Source organism: Aethalodelphis obliquidens, unplaced genomic scaffold (assembly GCF_003676395.1).
Source record: "Aethalodelphis obliquidens isolate GAN/ISIS:26980383/991018 unplaced genomic scaffold, ASM367639v1 scaffold45, whole genome shotgun sequence".
Classification (NCBI taxonomy): Eukaryota; Metazoa; Chordata; class Mammalia; order Artiodactyla; family Delphinidae; genus Aethalodelphis; species Aethalodelphis obliquidens.
This window is the reverse complement of record NW_020837989.1, coordinates 15375507-15396551: the sequence shown is the minus strand read 5'-3', so window position 1 is coordinate 15396551 and position 21045 is coordinate 15375507. Positions and strand designations below refer to the sequence as shown.

At 48.8% G+C, this 21045-nt stretch overlaps 1 protein-coding gene across 4 annotated transcripts in view; it reads right to left on the bottom strand.

The window, feature by feature from the left end:
- FGF1 (fibroblast growth factor 1) overlaps positions 1–19754 on the bottom strand; it is a 102823-nt gene extending 83069 nt beyond the window's left edge. For 2 of the 4 annotated variants that reach the window (XM_027081746.1, XM_027081748.1), the window contains exon 1: positions 9429–9529. The gene's annotated coding sequence lies outside the window, so the exon portion shown is untranslated. Of the gene's footprint in view, positions 1–9428; positions 9806–19399 lie in introns of those variants that run through there. The other 2 variants (XM_027081745.1, XM_027081747.1) reach the window with 2 other exon arrangements.
- Between the last annotated feature and the right edge of the window lie 1291 nt (positions 19755–21045).

Here is a 21045-nt window from a genome sequence, read left to right as displayed (position 1 = left end):
TTATGTAGTAAAACATTTTTGTCTCACTAAAGTCTTAAGTCAGCCCTATGAGGGAGTAACGGCTAATGCTGATAATATAACACTTACACTCTCTCAGACTTCACCTGTATGAACTCACATAGTACCGTCAACAGCCCTAGGGTATGGGCGCCGTTATTATGTCTCTTTTACAGAAGTGGAGAGGTTACGGAACTTGGCCAGGGCTGTGCAGCTATTGTGTGTCAGAGCCAGAATTCAAACCCAAGCGGTCCTGCCCCAACCATTATACCCCCTAGCATCACGCCCCGCAGACTGTCACTCTGAAATAGGAAAAGGATGCTGAGAGAGACAGGGCAGAAGTGGAGCCGTCAGGAGAATTCTTGGTCTCCCGTGTCAGCTCTCTTTCCAAGGAACTTAGGACACTGCCTCCCGAGCCCTCAGCAGGGATCCCAGGACTGACCTGGGAGAACGGCAGCAAGTTCTGTGAGGCCAGCGGAGTGGGGATTTTATCCTTGTGAAGAAACCATCCTGAAGCTGACCTGAATCTCTGCCCCTAGAAACATCCCCATTAGCATTTCAAACACGAAAAACCAGTGGAGGCTTAAGGAGGAACATTTTGCTCCTTTAACGTAAACACCACCCTAGCACTAAAGGCCAAGAAGCCGGGGCCAAGCCAGCCTGGGACCCTGGACCAGGGACGCGTTCTCCCAGGGCTGCAGCTTGCCGTGTGGACTCCGAGGAGGGACTCCGAAGTACTCATTCTCCGCTGTCCTCCAGGTGCCATTTCTAAATTCTGACGAAGATTCTGAGGAAGGACAAGCGCAGCCTGGTTTTGTAGCAGCGCTTTGTGTCCCGGAGGTACTGGGGCAGCACTGTGCATGCACTGATTTATCAGTGCAGACGCTGCTTCTGCTCCTGTGGGACCTGGTGGCAAAGGCGAGGATGAGCGGCTCCACCCACCTCCCTTGGTGCGAGGGTTGGAACGCGCCGGATCGATGTCTCCCTTCTGGGTGCCTGACAACACTTGTTTGCCTTTGATGTCCATCAGCCAACAGAAGTTATTCATCTTTGAGCATGAATAATATAACAAGGCTGGATTTTTCCAGGCTCCCGAAGCGAGTTCTCTGAAGAGCTGAGATTGCGCACACTAGGCCAGAGCAGCCGATGCTAAGTATGGGGTCCTGGGCACTGTGAGGGGCCTGCCCACTTGAGTCAGGGTCGGGGACCCCGACGCGCACTTGTCGGTGCTGCTTTCAGACGTAACGTGCCCCTTTCTAGAGCTGTGAGGAGCGACAGAGGCTGGGGGGGTCCCACTGCTGTCCTTGGTCTTGGCTTTCCCACTCCCAAGATTGAACCAGTCGCTCATTCACTCATTCATTGGATCAACATTTACTGAGCACCTACTATGTGCCTAGGCTCTGTCCTAGGCCCTGGGGATATAGCAGGGAACCAGACAGATGAGGTCCTCCCCTCCTGAGGCTTACGTTCTAGGGGGGAGAATGAATCATAGCAAACTTTAAAAATTGACAAGATGACTACAGACTGGCGTAAGTGCCATGAAGGACACAGAGGTAGGAGAGGGAATAACAGGAGAGAAAGCCTCTTCAAGGAGTTGACAAGAGGTCTGCTATGTGAAGAACTGTGGGGAGAGCACTCCAGGCAGATGGAACAGCAACTGCAAAGTCCCAGAGGCAGGAAAGGGCGTGGAACAGCAGAGGAATGGAAGAGAGGCTGGTGGGGCTAGAGCCAGTGGGCGATGTGAGAGAAGTGGGAGGATCTCGCTCCCCACGAGGCCCCCTGGCTGCTCTCACCTTCCTGAAAGTCCCTTCTCTTCTCCAAAGTGTGTTCCACTTGCCCCAAGGACTCATCCTTGCTAAGCCAAGTCCAGTCCCTCTGCTGGAAGGAAATTCTTTGTTTGTTTGTTTGTTTGCGGTATCGGGCCTCTCACTGCTGTGGCCTCTCCCGCTGCGGAGCACAGGCTCCGGACGCGCAGGCTCAGCGGCCATGGCTCACGGGCCCAGCCCCTCCACGGCATGCGGGATCCTCCTGGTCCGGGGCACGAACCCGTGTCCCCTGCATCGGCAGGCGGACTCTCAACCACTGCGCCACCAGGGAAGCCCAGGAAGGGAATTCTTTTTGTGGCCGGCAGGGCATATGGCAAAGGCGTGGCGTTCAGTTTGATGTCAGGACTCACTCATGGGTTATGCCGACAACCGCTGGCGTCGATGTGGAGTTTCCCAGTGATGGGAATGGGGTGTGCGTCTCTGGTAGCAGGGGCACAGGAGAGGGCTGCAAACCCCAAGGTGGACTTCCCACAGCTGAGGGCCCACCTTGCTGCTGCTTGTGTGAAATCACGAATAAGGCAAATTTTGGCGTCAAGTTCTTTGCGCTCCTCCTTTATACTCTCTGCCTCTTTTCAGACCTGTCTCTGCCCACGTTCACCCCTGGTGCCTTAGGGGGTCTGCCTGGGCTTCTTGCCCCTGCCTCTTTCCCCTTCACAGCTTGAATCTTATGCTGAATAATTGGCCTGCTGACTGCTGGCCCTCTCCCACAGCTTCAGGCAAAGTTCAGCAGGCAAAGGAGAGGTTATAGTCACAAGGCCTCTCTGTGTCCTTCAAATGATACCAAAGAAGGGGCCACCTGGTCAACCCCAGTCTGAGTCTGGCCTGGCTGCCAAGTTCACAAATTAACCTCATCAGCAGGAGACAGCTGTCCCTATTTAAACCCTTTCCAGGGGGGCCATGACCAACACCTAGAACATGCTCAGCTGAGGGGGACTGCACTAGAACACTATTTGGGAAGTGGCCTGGAACTTTATTCCTTAATCATGACACAGCCAACCCTAGATTTGTGAGCTCAGGAAGCCTGCTGTCTTGCTTCAGGGCTGACCCACTGCTGAACCACGCCAGCAACTTGTTTGTCCTTTGTTGAACTCAAGAGTTTACCCTATAGAGGATCTCCTCCTTCTCTCTCAGCAAAGGACCGAAATGCTCAGTGTGGCCACTGTGGTCCAGCCCACATCTGCCCCTTTGACGCCAACTTGCCCCCCTGCTTCCCTGCCTTCCAGCTGCAGTGGCCTCCCCTCCACTCCTTGGTGAAGCCACACTTTTTACACCATATGACCTTTGCTCATGCTCTCCCTCCACCTGAAACATTCAGCCCTCACCCATCTGACCCCTGCTCATCCTCCAGATCTCAGCCCAAGCATCCCCTCCCCACCGAAGCTTTTCCAGAGCCCCTGACTGGGTCCAGCACTCTGCCCTGTGCCTGCAGGGGGAGTTCCTGCACGATGGATGTCGGTGGACCCACCTAGCCTCTACCTTTCATGAAAGTAGGGACTGGTGGTCCCAGGCCCGGTGGCCTGCTCCTGGCACGCAGGAGGGGCCCCATGAATGAGCTGCATGACCTGAACTGGTCAGGGATGGCCTCCAGTGTGCCCATCCTGGTCTCCACTCTCTCTTTCTGCTCCTGCCTCCTTTTTTCTTTGCTTTCCCTTCCCTCCTTCCTCTTCATCCTTTCCATTCATTCCTTCTTCCTTCCTGGGCCTTGGGCCTACCTGTGGCTCCCAAGAACACTATTTAAGCCAACAGAAAAGCACTCAGAATTAAAGAAGAAGCTGCCACAGCTTGGCAGAATGTGTGGCCTTCACCTAGATCAGCCCAGACCCAGGGCCTAGAGGGGGAATCTCATTCCTACTGTAGCCGTTTCCTAAGGCCGCTGTAACAAGTACCACAGACTGGGTGGCTTACACAACAGAAATTTCTTGTCTCACAGTTCTGGAGGCCAGAAGTTCAAAATCACGGCATCTGCAGGGTTGGTTTCTCCTGAGGGCTTTGAGGGGAGGATCTGGCCCAGGCCTTTCTCCTTGACTTGTAGATGGCCATCTTCTCCCTGTGTCTTGTCACATCATCTTCCCTCTGTATATGTCATTGTGTCTCAATTTCCCCTTTTTTAAAAGGTCACCAGTCATACTGGATTAGGACCCACCCTAATGATCTCTGATAACCAGGCTTCCCTGGTGGCGCAGTGGTTAAGAATCCGCCTGCCAATGCAGGGGACACGGGTTCGATCCCTGGTCCAGGAAGATCCCACAGGCTGTGGAGCAACTAAGCCCGTGCGTCACAACTACTGAAGCCCGCATGCCTAGAGCCTGTGCTCTGCAGCAGGAGAGGCCACCGCAATGAGAAGCCCGCGCATGGCAACGAAGAGTAACCCCTACTCGCCGCAACTAGAGACAGCCCGCAGGCAGCAATGAAGACTCAACGCAGCCAAAAATAAACAAATAAATAAATAAATTTATAAACAAAACAAAACAAAGCTGGGTGACCTCTGTCAGGACACTATCTCCAAATAAGGTCACATTCTGAAATACTGGAGATTAGGAGTTCCACATATGAATTTGAGGGGGAAACACAATTTAACCCATAACAACTACCTTCTACCCACCCGTTGACCACACCCTTTTTGACTTATTGAATGAGATAAAAATAGGGAACCACAGGGACACATCATCTTCTGAAGAAATTATATGGGAGTCTCGGGATGGGGGAGGACAAGATAGGAATGTGAAGGGGAGAAAGACACCCAAGAGTGAGAAAGGAGGGTTGAACCGACAGAGAGCTAAAACTATGTTCAGAACCTCGCCCAGGGGTTCCGTGGCTGTGCTCTGGGGATCTGCGGGGCCTGGGTTCATATCTCAGATCTGCCACATACTGGCAGTGGGGCCTTTCCCCTCCCTTGTCAAATGTGATAATAATGGCACCTAACTTACGGGATGGTTGTGAAGGGCTTAGTACTGTGCCCGGCACATGGTAACTCAATACGCAGTAGGCGGGCTGTTGCTGTTATTACCAGCAGCGAAGGTTTAGCCTAAGTAAAATGGTCCAGGAAGAAGCTGTGACAGAGAAGAGACTAATTGCCACTGATTCAGGCCCCGTGACTGTTCTCATGAACAGCAATGAAGACAAGGGAACCAGAGCAACGGTCAGCCCGAGGCTTCTTCAGCTGTAGCCTGTGGACCAAAGGCATCAGAACCAGCTGGGCCCCAGCCAGGAAATGCAGAATCCTGGGCCCCTCATGAACCCGGCTACTTCAGGACTTGTGTGGGTAGGTCCCAGGAACCTGAAGTTTAAAAAATCTTTTTAATTAACTTATTTGTTGAAGTATAGTTGATTTATAATGTGTTAATTTCTGCTGTACAACAAAGTGATTCAGCTATACATAGACATACATTTAAAAATATTCTTTTCCATTATAGTTTATCACAGGGTATTGAATATAGTTTCCTGTGCTATATAGTAGGACCTTGTTGTTTATCCATTTTATATGTAATAGTTTGCACCTGCTAACCCCAAACTCCCACTCTGTCCCTCCCTCCTCTTCCCCTGGGCAACCACACGTCTGTTCTCTATGAACCTGGTGTTTTAAAGAAGCTCCCGTGTGATTCTCATGCACATTAAAGTCTGAAAACACCTGGGCCAGACCACAGGTTCTGGAGCGGCAGAGATGAGTCTTGTCCATCAGTAACCCCAGATCTACACAGCCCTGGTGTGAGGTAGGCACACTCTCACACCTGTTCCTCTCGCCAGCATTCCTCGGCTGAAGTCAGAGAGGTGGGCTTGAGCAATTATGCGTAAAACAAATCTCTGTGTGTCATGTTTTAAATGTTCAATTTAGAGAAATTGCATTGGCAAATCAAGCCTTTTACATCACTATAAACTTCACTGAGCCCAGGTACTACGTTCTGGATTGCCCATTCCTCCTCTCTTCACGGCTGGAGTCACCTAGTCTTGACCTCGGGCTTAGCTCAAGATGACCTCTGACCTTAGGCTAGAGGGGTGTCAGGATATCTGGCCCAGCACCCTTGCTGTGTCCGTCTCTGTACCATTTCCTCTCTTCTTGGGCACCGTCCACTGCCTGCGGCAGGAAGGCCTGAGGCCCACCTTGTCCCCCAGGGCCTGCGTTCATGTCTTGTTCCCAAACACCGAGCCCCAAAGGTCGTGGGTCCTCAAGGCTGAGGTTCTGTCCCCAGGCCAATGTAGGGTTCTGCTGTCTTCTTGGCAAAGCTTCCAAATTCTGGTCTACTTTCTGGGGCCTTCAGATCTCATCTGTTGCTGAAGTCCATCTGTCACCAAACTCCACCTGCCTGTCAGGACACCTCCAGTGGTCCCCCAAATCATAGACGGCATACTGGGTAGCAGCACAGCCTGGGTGTAAGCCTGGCTCTGCAGCTTGGTAACTGTGTGACTGTAGGCAAGTGGCCCAGCCCACCGAGCTCAATTCCTGCAGCCGTGACAGCCCTACTTCACAGGGTTGTTACGAGAATCCGGCGAGGTCACGCACGTAAAGTCAGGCACGGTGCCTGGCTCATATAAGGGCTCAAGAAACGCTGGCCACCAGCACAGAAGCTCCTCGATTCTGAAAGCTGGGAAATGCAAGCAAAACTCCACACCAAGGGAAAGCACCTCCAGCTGCCCAGAAGGTGGCACTGATGGTCACTGAGAGAGTCACTTTGGACCTTGGAACAAATGGACTTGTGAGCAGCCTTTTCAGAACTGACCTTTCAATGACAATAATAGTAGTAATAACAGTAACAACAAGAAATACTTAGGTTTTACTCATTATAAACCAGGCACTGAGCTAAGACTATTACTCATTTGATCCTTTCAGTAATGAGGCTGGTACTTTATTACCCCATTTTACAGATGAGGAGACTGAGGCACAAGGTCACAGGACTAGTAAGTGTCAGAGTCTGAACTGAACCCCAGCTTCTTCCTGGCTGCAGAATCTATGTACTTAACCACTATTCTGCTGCCTCTCTTAAGTAGTAACATTTAGGAATCAAAATAATTACTGTTGGGCTTCCCTGCTGGCGCAGTGGTTAATCCACCCGCCGACGCGGGGGACCCAGTTCGAGCCCTCGTCCAGGAAGATCCCGCATGCTGCGGAGCAACTAAGCCCGTGCACCACAAGTACTGAGCCTGCACTCTAGAACCCACGAGCCACAACTACTGAAGCCAGTGCGCCTAGAGCCCGTGCTCCACAAAAAGAGAAGCCATACCAACAATGAGAAGCCCGCGTGCCGCAACGAAGACTAGCCTCTGCTCACCACAACTAGAGAAAGCCCGTGCGCAGCAACAAAGACCCAAGGCAGACAAAAAAAAAAAAAAGACTTTGCGCTCCCAATGCAGGGGGCCTGGGTTCGATCCCTGGTCAGGGAACTAGATCCCACATGCATGCCACAGCTAAGAGTTTGCATGCCACAACTAAGGAGCCCGGGAGCTGCAACTAAGACCCAGGGCAACCAAAAAATATATATTATAGTAATAATAATAATTACTATTCCCTCCCTCCCTCTTCTCTCGCTATAGGCCACTGGCCCAGATGCTTGTCCTTGTTCCTCTACCTTGGACTCCTTTACCTCCCAGCTGAGTTGGACATCCTGTCAGCCCAGGTTCATTCTCTGCTACCTGCCCCCCCAGGTAAGTCCTCACCTTTCTCTATGGCTGAATGGGCTGGATCCAGTCCCATCTTTAGGTGGGACACCTTAACAGTACTTGATGAACTTGACGAGTGAATCCTTTCTTAAGGAAAAACAGTCATTCACTTACAATTTATGTGTCCTGGATAGTTGTTAGATTGACCTAAAACAGGGTATGTCTGTAGCACGACTGATTGCAGATTATTTTTCCAGTAGCTTAAATCAAGGAGTATTGCATTAGCCAAGTAATGCCTATTGGATGAGGTGGAAGGGGTGTGTCTTCCCCTCTGTATGGTCTCTGACTGCTGGAAGCTGGCACAGGAGGGCCAGCAGCTCCATGACCTGTAATAGTTTATTCAGGGTCCACATAACGCACGTCAGCAGAGGGAGCGAGCACATCTCTGTCCTGGCATCAGACATCCCTTTGCTAGGTGTAGATAGAACGCGTGGATGTCTGTCCACTGTCACCGTGGAAATATCATCCTCAGAGTTGGTGCTACCTGCCTGTGAAATCAAACCATTTTAATTAACTGGATACTGCTTCCTTAAATCCTTTTTGGAACCTGGCAAGCCCTATATGTGTATGTGCACACCAGATTTGGGAGGAAGTTTACAAGTAACTCAACGTCTTGTCCCTTAGTTTTTCGTGTATTAACTTTGTTTTTGATGAAGTACTGCATTTACAAATCCATTTCCTCATGCTAAAAAGGTAGAATCAACAGAAGACAGTCAGGTACGTGATCTCAAAAGGGGAATTTCCTCGGAAGCCCTCAATGACAACACAAAGAAAACAAAGGGAGTTTGCGACTGTGAATCACAGTCTCCACCAAAATCCACATTCATTCACCCAGACAGCCCTGGGAGGCAGCTGGCCAGCCCTTTGCTAGACACCACTTGGCAAAGCTGATTTCTCTCCAACCCTTTGCCACTGTTGGGCTGGCTCGCCCTCACTCAGAGCCCAGTTCACCCTCTGCCCGGATGATTGCATCCGCCCACTGGTGTTCACGGAGCTAAATCATAAACAATTGCATCCCTATAGCAAATGAAAGGGAAAGTGCCAGTTACCAAAGCAGGAAAGTGGGGGTGGATTTAAACAGCTGGAGAGAGCACAGAGCATTTGTGTCTGCTGAGGCACAGAGCGAGCTCTTGCTCCTGAGAGGCGAGATAAGTGGGTGCCCTCTTGGGTCTCTGAAAAATGGGTCCGTGATTAAACGCCTGAAATTCCCACCCCAGCACCTGGAGGTCTGAAGTTTTCGAGCGCTCCGTCTAGAAGCCTTGCATAACTTTTGGCATATAATAGTGACGTAGGTGTGGATAGCGTCAGTGCCAGAGAATGTGCCCGGTGGCTAGCCATTCCCATTCCCTCTCTGCCGGTGCCTATCTGGAGGAGCCCTGAAATGAGGATGTGATTTTCAAAGGAGATCAGGACAGTAAGAAGTAATCCAGGTGACCAGCAGGGCCATCAGAATCCCACCCTCTCAAACACACTCAGATAATCCTGTTTCAGCCCAACTTCTATATCAAAAGGTTGAACAAATCTAAGGTGCCCACCCAGTGGACAGGATTTCTAGGTGCCTGAATTTCCAGGCTACCTAAGAGGGTAAGTGTGGCAAGCAGGGTGATGCCAGGCAGGCTCACGAAGGCCACCGTGTCCTGCTGAACCACAAAGGCTTTAGTGAATGAGAACCTTGCGCCCCCTCCAGTCCTCATGGCCCGGCAGTGCGGGAATGAAGATAAAGGGGGCAGCAGGGGCGTGATTATTCTCACAGTCTCTGCACTCCAGGTGCTCTTTTTACATGTCTGTGCGATTAGCCAGCCCTGCTTTTTATTCCAAGCAGCCTTATACTTGCACTGGGACACACACACACACACACACACACGTGCGCACGCACGCACACACACACACACACACTCCACCTCAGCTCTGGATATACTATAACCTGCTCAGAACAGAAACCCTGATTCTTACCTGAACAGCTTGCAGGCTGAGGGCTGCTCCTCTCTCCGGTCGAAGGGAAAGGGGATCCACTTGGTCTGTCCGCTCTGTGGTGTCACTGTCACCGCGCTGCAGCTGCTTCTCCAGCAGCCCCAAGCCGACTCTCTGAACCTCCCGGTGGCCGCAGCTCTGTGTGGGGAGAGGGGACGGGCCGTGGCATGTACATCAGGTTGCTGGTCCGCCTGCAGACATCGTGCCACAGAGCTGGCTCCCAGTCCCGCAGGGCTGTGCGGGAAGCAGGGAGGCAGGCGGGGGACTGATAATGCAGCCTCTGGGTCTCTGTCTGGCCTCGTTGATCTGCAGAGGGGACCTGCCTTAGCGACCCTGCCCACAGGGATGCACACGGAGCTCTAAGGGCCCCCAACCCTGGGCAGCCAGTGGCAGGCCCAGGGGCACAGAGCTGGTGGCCAGCAGGGAAGGGAGGCAGAGACAGCAGACGGCCGTGGCAGCTCTCCTGGGTGTTATTCTAGTGTGGTTTGTCCTGGGGCACATGGCTGAGCCGAATGGACTACTAGCCTGTCTGAGCAGATTCCTGTTTGTTTTGAGGCCTCAGTTGGCAGGGAAACAGCGGGTCACGGCTCAGAGACACTCCTCTGCAATCAGAAGGCTGCTGGATGAAAGGGAATCCTTTTTGCTTCTGGCATCTGGCATCCCCGCACAGGGTGTAGATGTCTGTGTGTGGCAGTGTGTGTGTGTCTGTCTGTGCTGTTCCCATTTTGCAAAGCTGCTCGAGGCAGTGGGCATGCAGTTTAGGGCTGGGGAGGGGCTGCAGAGAGAATATTTCTGCCCTTCCTCACCAGTGGTCCAGCCTGTCCATGCTGAACTAGGCGAACCATCCGGTGGGGATTTCTTCAATGGACCATGGGTGGCATCTTTGTGCCCCTGGCCAGGATGGGGTAACGAAGAGAGGAAGCTGCCTGTACAAATAACTCTTTGGCTGCAAGGTGAGGAATGAAACTGGACTGAAAGGATACAGCTTGGGAGGTGTCTTTGAAGAGACCAAATGGAAACATGATTAATAGTTTCTTATAGTTGATGAAGAGTCCTATCTGCTTATGCAGGCGTCTGAGCCTGGGAGGTGTCACAGAGTGTGTGTGCAAGCCTGCCCACCTGGTGATTCAGATAGGAGGTACAGATTGACCTGTTGGAATTAGAAATATGCTCACTGGTCTCTCCCTCCTCTGGGAAGGTGGGGGTGGAAAACTGTTCTCCAGACTCATCAGGGAGCAGCCAGGGAGACTTCATGTGCCTCTGAAGGGACAGGCTCAGAGAAGCTCACCTCCTGTGACAGAACTAGGGGCACAGACATCACACAGCTCTGATAACGGATGAGCCACAGATCTCCTAAAAGGGACTTGAGAGGTGCAGAAAGAGTTGATTCCTGCAAACTTTATTAACAGGAACCTCCATGAATTGCCACTACCACATATTCAAAGGTCCTAATAATTTGCTTTTTAAAAAATAGTAATTTTCTCGAGCATCTGCACGATTCCAAAGGACCTCTGGATCACAGACGAAAATATTTCAGACAGTCATCTTCTCAATATTGGAGAATTGCTCTGCTGCATGCAGGGGGCAGGTGAACCGTTTTTAACCCCATGGAATGATAGATTGTAAAGTTAGGAAACACCCCGAAAACACCGAGGACAGAGATACAGCTCAGCATCTCACCCAGGTTGCCCCCGTAGTTTCTAAGTCCTCACTGGGTCTGAAAGCTGGTCTCCCACCTCAGGCTAGCACTCTTGAACCTGCCCACACGGGGCTGTTGACCATTTCTGGGCTGCTCAGCATCTCAGGGCCCTGACTCCCTCCTTCCTGAAAGAGATTCACGAGGCTTTCCGAACCACGTCTTTCCCGCAAGCCAACACGATTATGCTGACAATCAAATGTGCCCAAGCCTGTGACAGCACCGTGAACACCGGTAATGCAAGTGTAAGTCATTATTTTAGTGTTACTTCTCCATTACATCTAGTTGTGAAATGCTGTTTAAAAAAAAAAAAAAGCCAAAAAACCACACAGCTTTCAGGCAAATACAACCACTAGCTACTGATATAAACCAGTTTCTTTATTACATATCAGGTGTTGTTCGGCAATGTTCCTGTCCAAATACTGGGAACTGATTCCTCAGTTCCTTAAAGTGCTTACTGTAATGTAATTCTCCTCAATATTGAATTTTTTAATGTTTTGGTTTAACTTCCCTCAAGTTCCATATTTATTTCAACTTCCATGTTGAAATGGAAGTGTCTAGATTTATCATTTTAAAAAAATTTATTTTATCGAAATATAGGTGATTTACAATGTTGTGTTAATTTCTGCTGTACAGCAAGGTGATTCAGTTATACATATATATATATTTTTTCATATTCCTTTCCATTATGGTTTATTACAGGATATTGAATATAGTTCCCTGTGCTACACAGTAGGACCTTGTTGTTTACCCATTCTCTATGTAATAGTTTGCATCTGCTAATCCCAAACTCCCACACCATCCCTCTTCCACCTCCCCTCCCCCATAGCAACCACAAATCTGTTCTCTATGTCTGTGAGTTTGTTTCTGTTTCATAGATAGGTTCATTTGTGTCATATTTTAGTCCACGTATAAGTGATATCATGTATTTGTCTTTCTCTTTCTGACTTATTTCACTTAGTATGATAATCTCTAGGTCCATCCATGTTGCTGCAAATGGCATTATTTCATTCTTTTTTATGGCTGAGTAGTACTCCATTGTGTGTGTGTGTGTGTGTGTGTGTGTGTGTGTGTGTGTGTGTGTATACATACCATATCTAGATTTATCATTTAAATAATATATGTTCAGATGCTTGGAGTCATGAGACATGATAATGTTAATACTTCCTGGCCCCTCTGTTATTTAACATGGGAAGGGACAGGACGTTTCCTAGTTTAAAAGTCTGGCCTCACAATAGCCTTCCAGCTCTGGGCTAGGAAATAGTCCATGGAAATAATAGCTGTCCAAGCCACTTATTAAGCGTTCACAAGATGCTAGATCCTATAGAGAGTGTGTAACAGAAACCATATCTTCCCTCAAAGCGTTTAGACCACTTTTAAAGCCATTAAAACTATTTAAGGTGTTTAAGTGATTAAAACTTTATATGCTTACTAGCCCTGCAGAGGGTGGATCTGAGAAAGGAAGAAAATGACAGATTTCGAGGACCAACAAAAATCCTAGTAGAAGCCGGGTAGGTTTATCCACAGAGGTGTGGCCTTGGCCGGAGTCAGCCACGTCTAGAATGTTCTGGCCGGTGCTGGAGGTGAGATTTTTCCTTCCATGTCCTAAGAGATTGACTCACTATCAAGCACTTCAGCGGCAGCTATTACAGAAAGTGGTTCTAAACCACTTATAAGAGCTTTAGAAGGACGAGAAAGGTAGAATGGGGCGTTTCTTTGGTTTTTTCTTATTCTGTGCTCAGTGCCTCTGAAAATCAGATGTAAAACTGTCACTTTTTAACTGCACCAACATGAAAAGGGAATCAGAGTGTGATAGATTCAGTAGGACTCCAAATGTCCCAGAAAATAAATTTTCTTTCTCTCCCGGCATAACACATAAGCCCTGGTTTCTTGTTCTTGAACCTTGAGGCTGACATTCAGTATTTGCTTTAAAATTTCCCCTTCGTACATCCTGTTTACATAAACAGTACAGTTATGTGAAATGCATACCAGACACACTGCATTTTCTTTCTAATCTCATTTGACCTTGTTCGGACTCAACAAATCCTAATCAACTGACAGGAGAAATCAGATACTGCCTGCCGCTTTCTCCCTGCAGTAAAGTATTTCCTTCTGTTTATGCCCAATCATGCAATTAAATGAAGGGCACGCTGGCCTCCTGGCGAACCGGCTGCCAAGATGACGGAGGGGAGCAATTTGACAAATAGGGCACAGGGAAATACAGCAGACATTCACAGGAAATTGTATTGGTTGCCCAAGGAGACCTGACAGACACAAACATCACCAGAGCTACAGGACAGAAATGGGGTCCAGAGGTCCTCCAGTGAGAAGGTGCCTCGCTCTGATCCCACTCTAACCCAAGGATAGGAACTTGTCCCAGTTTGTCAGCCTGGCTCTCAGCGGCTTCAGGGGAGGACGCCTAATTAGAGAGGGTCACACCCATGAGAAGTAGGCTTCCTCTTTCTGATATTGGTCACCCATAGCCTATTGTATGTTTTCCTAGATCTCAGCTTTTCAATGTTTATTTTAAAATATTTTATCTTTAAATAAAAGTAACGCCTTGCGCACATGTTAAAAATGCACAGTGTACAGAGAGGTATAAAATGACCCTCACTAACCCCCCTTCTTCCCAAGATAACCACTATTTACTTTTTTTTCTGGATCCTTTGAGGGACAGAAATGTCTTCACACACTTGAATGTGTGTATGCTTAAAAGCGATTTACTAGGCACGGTCCTGCATTGTTTGTTTTTCACTTAATAATAGATCTTTGCACATTGGTCTAAGTGCCAATATTCCTTGCCTGCATTATCGCGATACCTCCTCGCCGACTTCCCTGCTTCTTTCTACCCTTACCCCCTACAGTTCATTCCAGAGGGATCCTGCTAAAAGATAAATTGGATCATGTTTCTATTTGGTCAAAACTGCCCAGTGCCTTTCTTTGGCACTAAGAACAAAAACTGAGCTTGCTGTTACCACCTGCCCCTCCAAATCCATCCCCGATGCATTCCTCCTTTTCACTGTGCTCCAGCCTCACTGTTCCTCATACAGGCCAAGTGTGGTCCTGCCTCAGGGCCTTTGTACTTACTGTTCCCCCTGCCTGAAGTGCATGCATTTCTTTTCTGCCCCTTGATTCTTTACATGGCTGGCCCTTCCTTACCATTCTGGTCTCATTTCAGACCCTCCTCCCTGACCACCTGTTCTAAATCAGCCCCTCATAGATCTTTCTTTTTCTTCATAGATCTTTTTACTAGCTGAGAATTATCATGTTCAGTTATTTGTTTACTTATATGTTGTCTGTCTTCTCCTAGCACACACACTGGAATGTAAAGTCCGTGAGGAGAGCAGGGATTTTATCTGTCTTTTCACCCTTATATTCCCAGTACTTGGACCAATGGTTCTCAAACTTGAATGTGCATCAGAATCGCAGATGACTGTACCCCAGCTCCAGAGTTTCTCATTCAGTAGGTCTGGAGCGGGCCTGGGAATTTGCATGTCTAACAAGTTCCCAGGAGATATGGATGCTGCTGGTCCACGGACCAGACTTTGAGAACCACCAGTCTAGACAGTGCCTGGCACACAGTGAGTTGCTTATACGTTTATTATGTGAACACATGAGTCTGCACGGAAGGATCTGCTATTTTCTTTGGAATGGCAGTTTTATTTTCACTATATCATTTATTTATATTTATTGGACAGGAAACCTCCTCCAATTTCTTGTGACAGGAGGACCCCAAGTTCTGTCACCTAAAATGATGTATCAGCTCCATTGGTTTGTCAGCCAATGATCAGAAACCTAAAGTGTTACAGGCCCAGGGGAGCCAGTGAGAGGCACCCCTCGTTCTCTGCCTCAGTAACACGTCAAAGCCAAAGGGGGTGGGATTCTCCCTTCATATGTGACAGAGAACTTTCCCTATGGGGAATCACTCAGGCCTCCCCTGTAATTGTTTAACAACTGTCCTGTTGACTTGCCTTGGTGCGTTGGAATGTATACAGCAAACACACACACACACACACACACACACACACACACACATACATACTTTTTCATACTGAGTTTCAGGAAGTTACAAGATGCCCCAAGTCCATTTTAATCTCAAATTTTAAAACTCCTGATCTAATCATTGGCTATCTATTTGGCAAAACAAACAAAAACAACCTGGATCCCCAGTTTGTTGTTAAATTCCCAATTAAATAAGAGGTTTAAATGTAATAAGACAAACCTTAGAGGACAACATTAGAGAAGAGCATTAGAGGAAAGCATTAGGTAATGAGATTTACCATCTTAGGATGGGGAATGCTTTTTGAAGCATGATTTGAAACCCAGAAACAAAAACAGAATAGTGAGATGGATTCCATAAAATTTAAAATGATCTGGACAAGAAAGAAGAAAAAGATCCTCCAGTTTAGACTCTGGGGGGAAATCTATGGAGCCCATCTTTTCCGTCTGTATTCTTTCCACTTGAATTGTCTGGGTGGCCTGTGGCCAAGCGTGGTGGGATGAGACATAAGCTTATCAGAGCAGACGGGGTAAGACCACATCCTTCAGCAAAGCCCTGTCACTGGGTTCATTAGCCATGGTTTGGGGGTTTTCTGAGCAATTTTATTGAGATGTAATTCACATACCATGGAGTTTGCCCGTTTCCAGTATACAATTAAGTGGTTTTAGTATGTTCACAAAGTTGTGCAACCATCACCACTGTCTAATTTAGAACTTTTTTTTGTCATCCCCGGAAGAAACCCCATACCCGTTAGTAATCATTCCTCATCCCTGCCCTCCCGCCAGGCCTACACAACCACCGGTCTACTTTCTGTCTCTGTAGATTCGCCTGTTCTGGCCATTTCATATACATGGGATCATACAGCGTGGGTTTCTTTTCCTTGTAACGCATAGTGTCTTTAAGGTTCATCCACATGGTAGTTGGATCCGTATTTATCAGCACGTCATCCCTCTTTATTGCTGAATAATATTTCACTGTATGGGTACGCCATCTTTTTTTGTTCATCAGTTAATGGACATTTGGCTCATTTCCTCTGTTTAGATATCATGAGTAACGGTGCTGGAACATTCGTGTTGTATACAAGTTTTTGTGTGAATATTTGTTTTTATTTCTCTTGGATCTAGTGGCGGTTTTTCTCTTAAATATTTACCCAAAGCCTATTACTTAGCCTATTTAATTCTTTGGGTTTTAGCTTTGTTCTATCATGACCGCCTGGGGAAGCAAGCAGGCTTGGACCTCAGAGGCCCGCTTCCCGGAGTCCCGGCCCCCTCCCTGCTTCTGTGTATTTGGGAATGTGCTTTCATCTCACTGTGCCTCCCTCGTGGGGATGCCAGCTCTCTGAGCCTCTCAGGGAGACTGTGAGGATTCATGGCATACACCCAACAGGATCTGCTCTCGAGAAGGTGCTAACTCACAAGAGCAGGTTCACGTGCATCAGAGAAACAAGATACCCTCAGACCAAGGGCTCCCAGCACCACAGGTGATGGCATCAACTGAGAGGCCAGTGGCTGGATGCAGAGGCACAGACGTTATAAAACAAAAAATACAGTTTACTTAGGATTTGGGTTTCCTTGGAGATCTGCATTTGCTGAATTTGGTTGCTTTCCAAATCCTGCAAGCTGCCCTCTGAGTGAGGCCTCTGGCCTGGTCACCCTGTTCAGGGGGCAGGAGAAAGGACAAGGCCATGCCTGGTGATGGGCAGCCGGACGGGCAAACAGATTCTAAAGCCCACCCTCCAGCTAACGTTTCCCCAAAGACCATTCTAATCGAAGAGCTCATCTCATCAAAAAGCACCTCGCTCTCTGCAGAGCCCCAGAGGTACCTCCTTTTGTGAAATTCCTCTGCCCCTGACCTTCTTGTTGGCTCTGGGGTAGGGGTGTGACCCCTCATCGCTGGGCGAACCCCCTGTAGAGGCACTGGGAGCCCCGGAGGCAGAAGAGGGGCCTAAAATATCTGAACTTTCTCCTGCTCTCTGACCAATCACCTGTGCCCCTCGCTCTTTCAAATCAGGGAGCAGGAAGTACCACTGATAAACATGTAACTGAGGAATCTAATAGGAAAGGAGATGGTAGGCTTGCCTGGGTTCTAACTCCCACGCTGCCACTTACTAGCTCTCTGATCTAGGACAAGTGACTGAGTTCTCTGAGACTCCGTTTCCCCATCTGTTAAATGGGGATAATAGTGGTATTTACCTCGTGGGGTCCCTGTGAGGATTACCTGAGATGATGCCTGTCAGGGGCTCCAGTATACATTCAGAGCTCCATCGGTGTTTGTCATAGTTATTATATTACTTATACAATCAGAATTAAGGATCTCAAGTAATCTAGCCATCCTCTCTGAGCTATTTAGGGAGGCTGTTTTTATCTATTTTTATTGGTTGGAAGCACCTAATGTGTGTTAGACACCACAGGGAGGGCTGGGGATGAAACTTAATTTTCCCCAGGAATGTAAAATCCAAGCTGGGAGAGAAACTAAGGTACATGCAGTTCTTAAAGAACAGGTAAACAGTGGACTGCAATGCCGAGGGGCAGCGCTGTCCCAGTGTGGAGAGGGAGAGAACAGAAAAGGCTGGGTGGGCCAGATGCGGCCTCGGAGGGGAGGCAGCACGGAGTCTGGCCCTTGAAAGGCAAGATGGGTTCACATTAGCAGAGAAGAGGGAGGAAGAAGTGGGCAAGGGTGGGTGAAGGGAAGGGGAGACCCGTGGGAGCACAGGCAGGTTGGGGGCCCAGTGGGTCTGGGCATGGTGGGTAGTCTGAGCCAGAGACAAGCCTTCTGGTGTCTTTCCCACTCTCAGGTCTCTAGGGATGACGTACCATGGGGTCTTTTAGTCACCTGTTCTACTAATAATTATCCTTTCTATGAGACTTTTTGTCACGCATACATTTTTGTGGACTATAAGAGGGAGGAAAGAGGCGGGGTTATGTTGGAGGAGCTCTGGCTCTTAATCTAGACGATCACAAAAAAAGCCGTACGAAGTGCCAACCAATGACCTTGGCCATCCTGCATGCAGCCCCCTTGATTGTCTTCGGGGACCCAGCCTTTCATTGCTTTCAGGCCGTGTGGTTTTGGGTGGGGATGACTACACCCCCATGGCAGGGATGGCACAGTACCCACATTGGTTCAGTGAACTGTGACCCTGAGACTCTAGCTAGAACTGTTGGGAAAGGGAAACACCTATTCTTGTAGGTTGGCTGGGCCAGTAGGATGTCAGCCCCCAGCTGCTGGCAGCCACCTTACCACCAGGATGAGTGAGTCTTCCTGGGAGTAGAATGACACAGGGATGCAAAGCAAGAAATGTAGAGAGACAGATTCAGGATAACATCATCTGGGCACCTGGATCCCACCATATCAAAACGCTGGCTCTTTCAGTTACATGAGGAAAACATTTTTCCCTTTTTTGGTCTAAGTCTCTTCAAACTGGATTTCAGTCCATTGTCACTAGAAGAATCTTGACTCATTCAAGGAGTTATCTTGTTCCCAGCAATGTTGTTGGCTTTACTCTGAGCATAGATATTTGTGGTCCTGAGCCGAGGGATAACGGTATGCGTGTGCAAGCGATGGAGACACCTGTCCATACCCTCAATAGGCACAGGTACATGTCAGGTGCTCGGGTGGCGGAGATGTTAGAAGGAGAACCCAAAACTCTGCAAAATGTCGTTCTGCTTTGCCCCTTGACTCTGCTTACAGAGCAATTCTCCCCAAACCCTTGATTTTATTCCTCTTGTTCTCAACCAAAGAAGAGAGTTCTTGGATCTGTTAAGTATGTTATGCAGGGTTCTAAAGTCATCAGGGAGAGATGGGGAAGGGGGGAAAGGAATCTCTACAGATGCCATTTGTGTTTTCTCCCTTTTGCCCAGTTACAGGGAATCAGCTGGCATCCTTTTATTTATCTCCTATTCGATGCAGAGCTTTTAAAAAACTAAGCATTAGCATTACTGCAATGGGATTTGTCTAATGATTTTCTGGGAAATGTCTTCTTGGATCTCAGCAAAGATAATTCACTTTGTAGAAACCCTTTCCTGCTTCCCTGCTAAGCATTCGACTCACCCAGTTCTTTCTGGAAGCAAGCTGGCCTCCGAATGAGAGAAGGGAGTACAGGAATGCTTTAGTCTAGCATCCATCACACAGCCTCAAGCCTGCCACCGACTCAGATCAGGGAGAAGCAGGGGGCGGGTGGGGGGAGAGCAGAGCACAAGCCTGAAGCCAAGCGGAAAGTCCACAGCAATCGGAGCCCCTTGGAGGAACGGATGCACTCACCTCTGTACTTTGGTTCTGGGGCACTTTCTTTCTGGGTGACGGCAGCTGCGTCGCCTACAGCATCCACACTGTCCTACCAGGACCGCTGCAGGCAGGCCACCGCGGGAGGAAGGGCGTGGCCTTCACCAAAGGAGGCAATGCCCTTATTCCCCTGGAGTCCAGGCTGTTGGAGCTGCGTGTTCTCTCTCTCCTGCTCCCTCTCTGATGTGTATGGAGCTCAGGGAGCCCCCAGAGAAGGGCCGTGTGCACACCACACACCACACCCGCCCTGATGCAGGTGGGCTCCGCAGCCTTGGGGAGCCTGGGGAGTGCGTCGTCAGGCCACCCTCATGGGGTCCCTACCAGTGCGGCTGGTGTAACCGCAGAAAGCCCAAGGACAAGCACTTGTGTATTTATTTCTCCCCCTCTCATGTGATCTTATTTTTGGACCAAACACAAAAGCTATTTGGGGGCTGGACAGCTGCCAGGTGAAAGGGCAGTTATCTCATCCAACTTGTCTCCATGCCTCTCTCTCAACTATGTCCCTGTTACCTTTCCACGTATAAGGCAGAAGGCGGGGAGGGGGGCTTGCTCTGAACCTTACTTTTAATATATCTGAGCTATTAGTCCAAATTACTAACTTTATTTTAACCAGTTCATCCCCACCCTTTGAGGTTTCACAGAATATCAATCTAATGAACAAAGTCACTGCTTTTATATCTGAGGCTGGTGGGCATGTCCTATAGTCAACACGCATCTGGCTGTCATCGGCACACTGCTGTAGACACAGAGACCCTCTTACCAGCACTGGGTGGGACCCCACCCCTGGAAGGCACTTGTGAGCAATGTGGAGGAGTGAGGCTCTTACACTGAATCACACTGATTCTGGCTGTTTCCGCTTCTAATTCCTAGGCTTGTAAAACTGAAAATATTTAAAAAGCTTGGGTTTTTGCCTCTGATTCTTCCTCTTCAGACCTGAATGGGAAGCTTTGAAAACGCTCATGCCTGACAAAATGCCAATTCCATATCATCTTCGCCATCACCACTGTCATTTCTTGAGCCCTTGCTAAATGCCATTTTCATGCTGAGCTCTCTTCTCGCGTTTGTCTCATTTATCCTCGCAACAGCTCTGTGGGGAAGGTAATCCTGTTCCGATCTGACAGCCAGAGAGGCAGAGGCTGGGGAAGGTGAGCTTGCCAAGGAGAGAGATCCCAGCCCCCATCATCTGACTGAATAGCAGGAACTTTCCGTCACTTTGCTCCCTGTCTCCATAAATTATTGAGATTTCACTGTTGTTTTCATTTTATAAGAAGAATAACAAAAACCTCACATTTGATTCAGACCCATGACTTCAATCCTCAGTTTCTTTTCCCAACCTCAGTTCTTGAAGGGAAAGAAGAAGAAGGTTTTCATCTGTTTACAGTCCCAGGCCCTGATTCTAGGTACAGGATGGAGAGTCTCTGGCCTCCATTCTCCGTGGAGCCAGTTTCCTATGAATAATTCACTGTGCAAACACACACACACCAGAGAGGACTGGGTGGGGCCTCCCAGGCTGTGGTCCCCACTGCATGCAAGGTGAATTGCCCTTTCTGTCTACTGCCTTGAGGGAGAGCCAGGGAGATGGAGCCCAATAGCTTGTCCAACACTTCTCTCTGCTGGCCACTAGC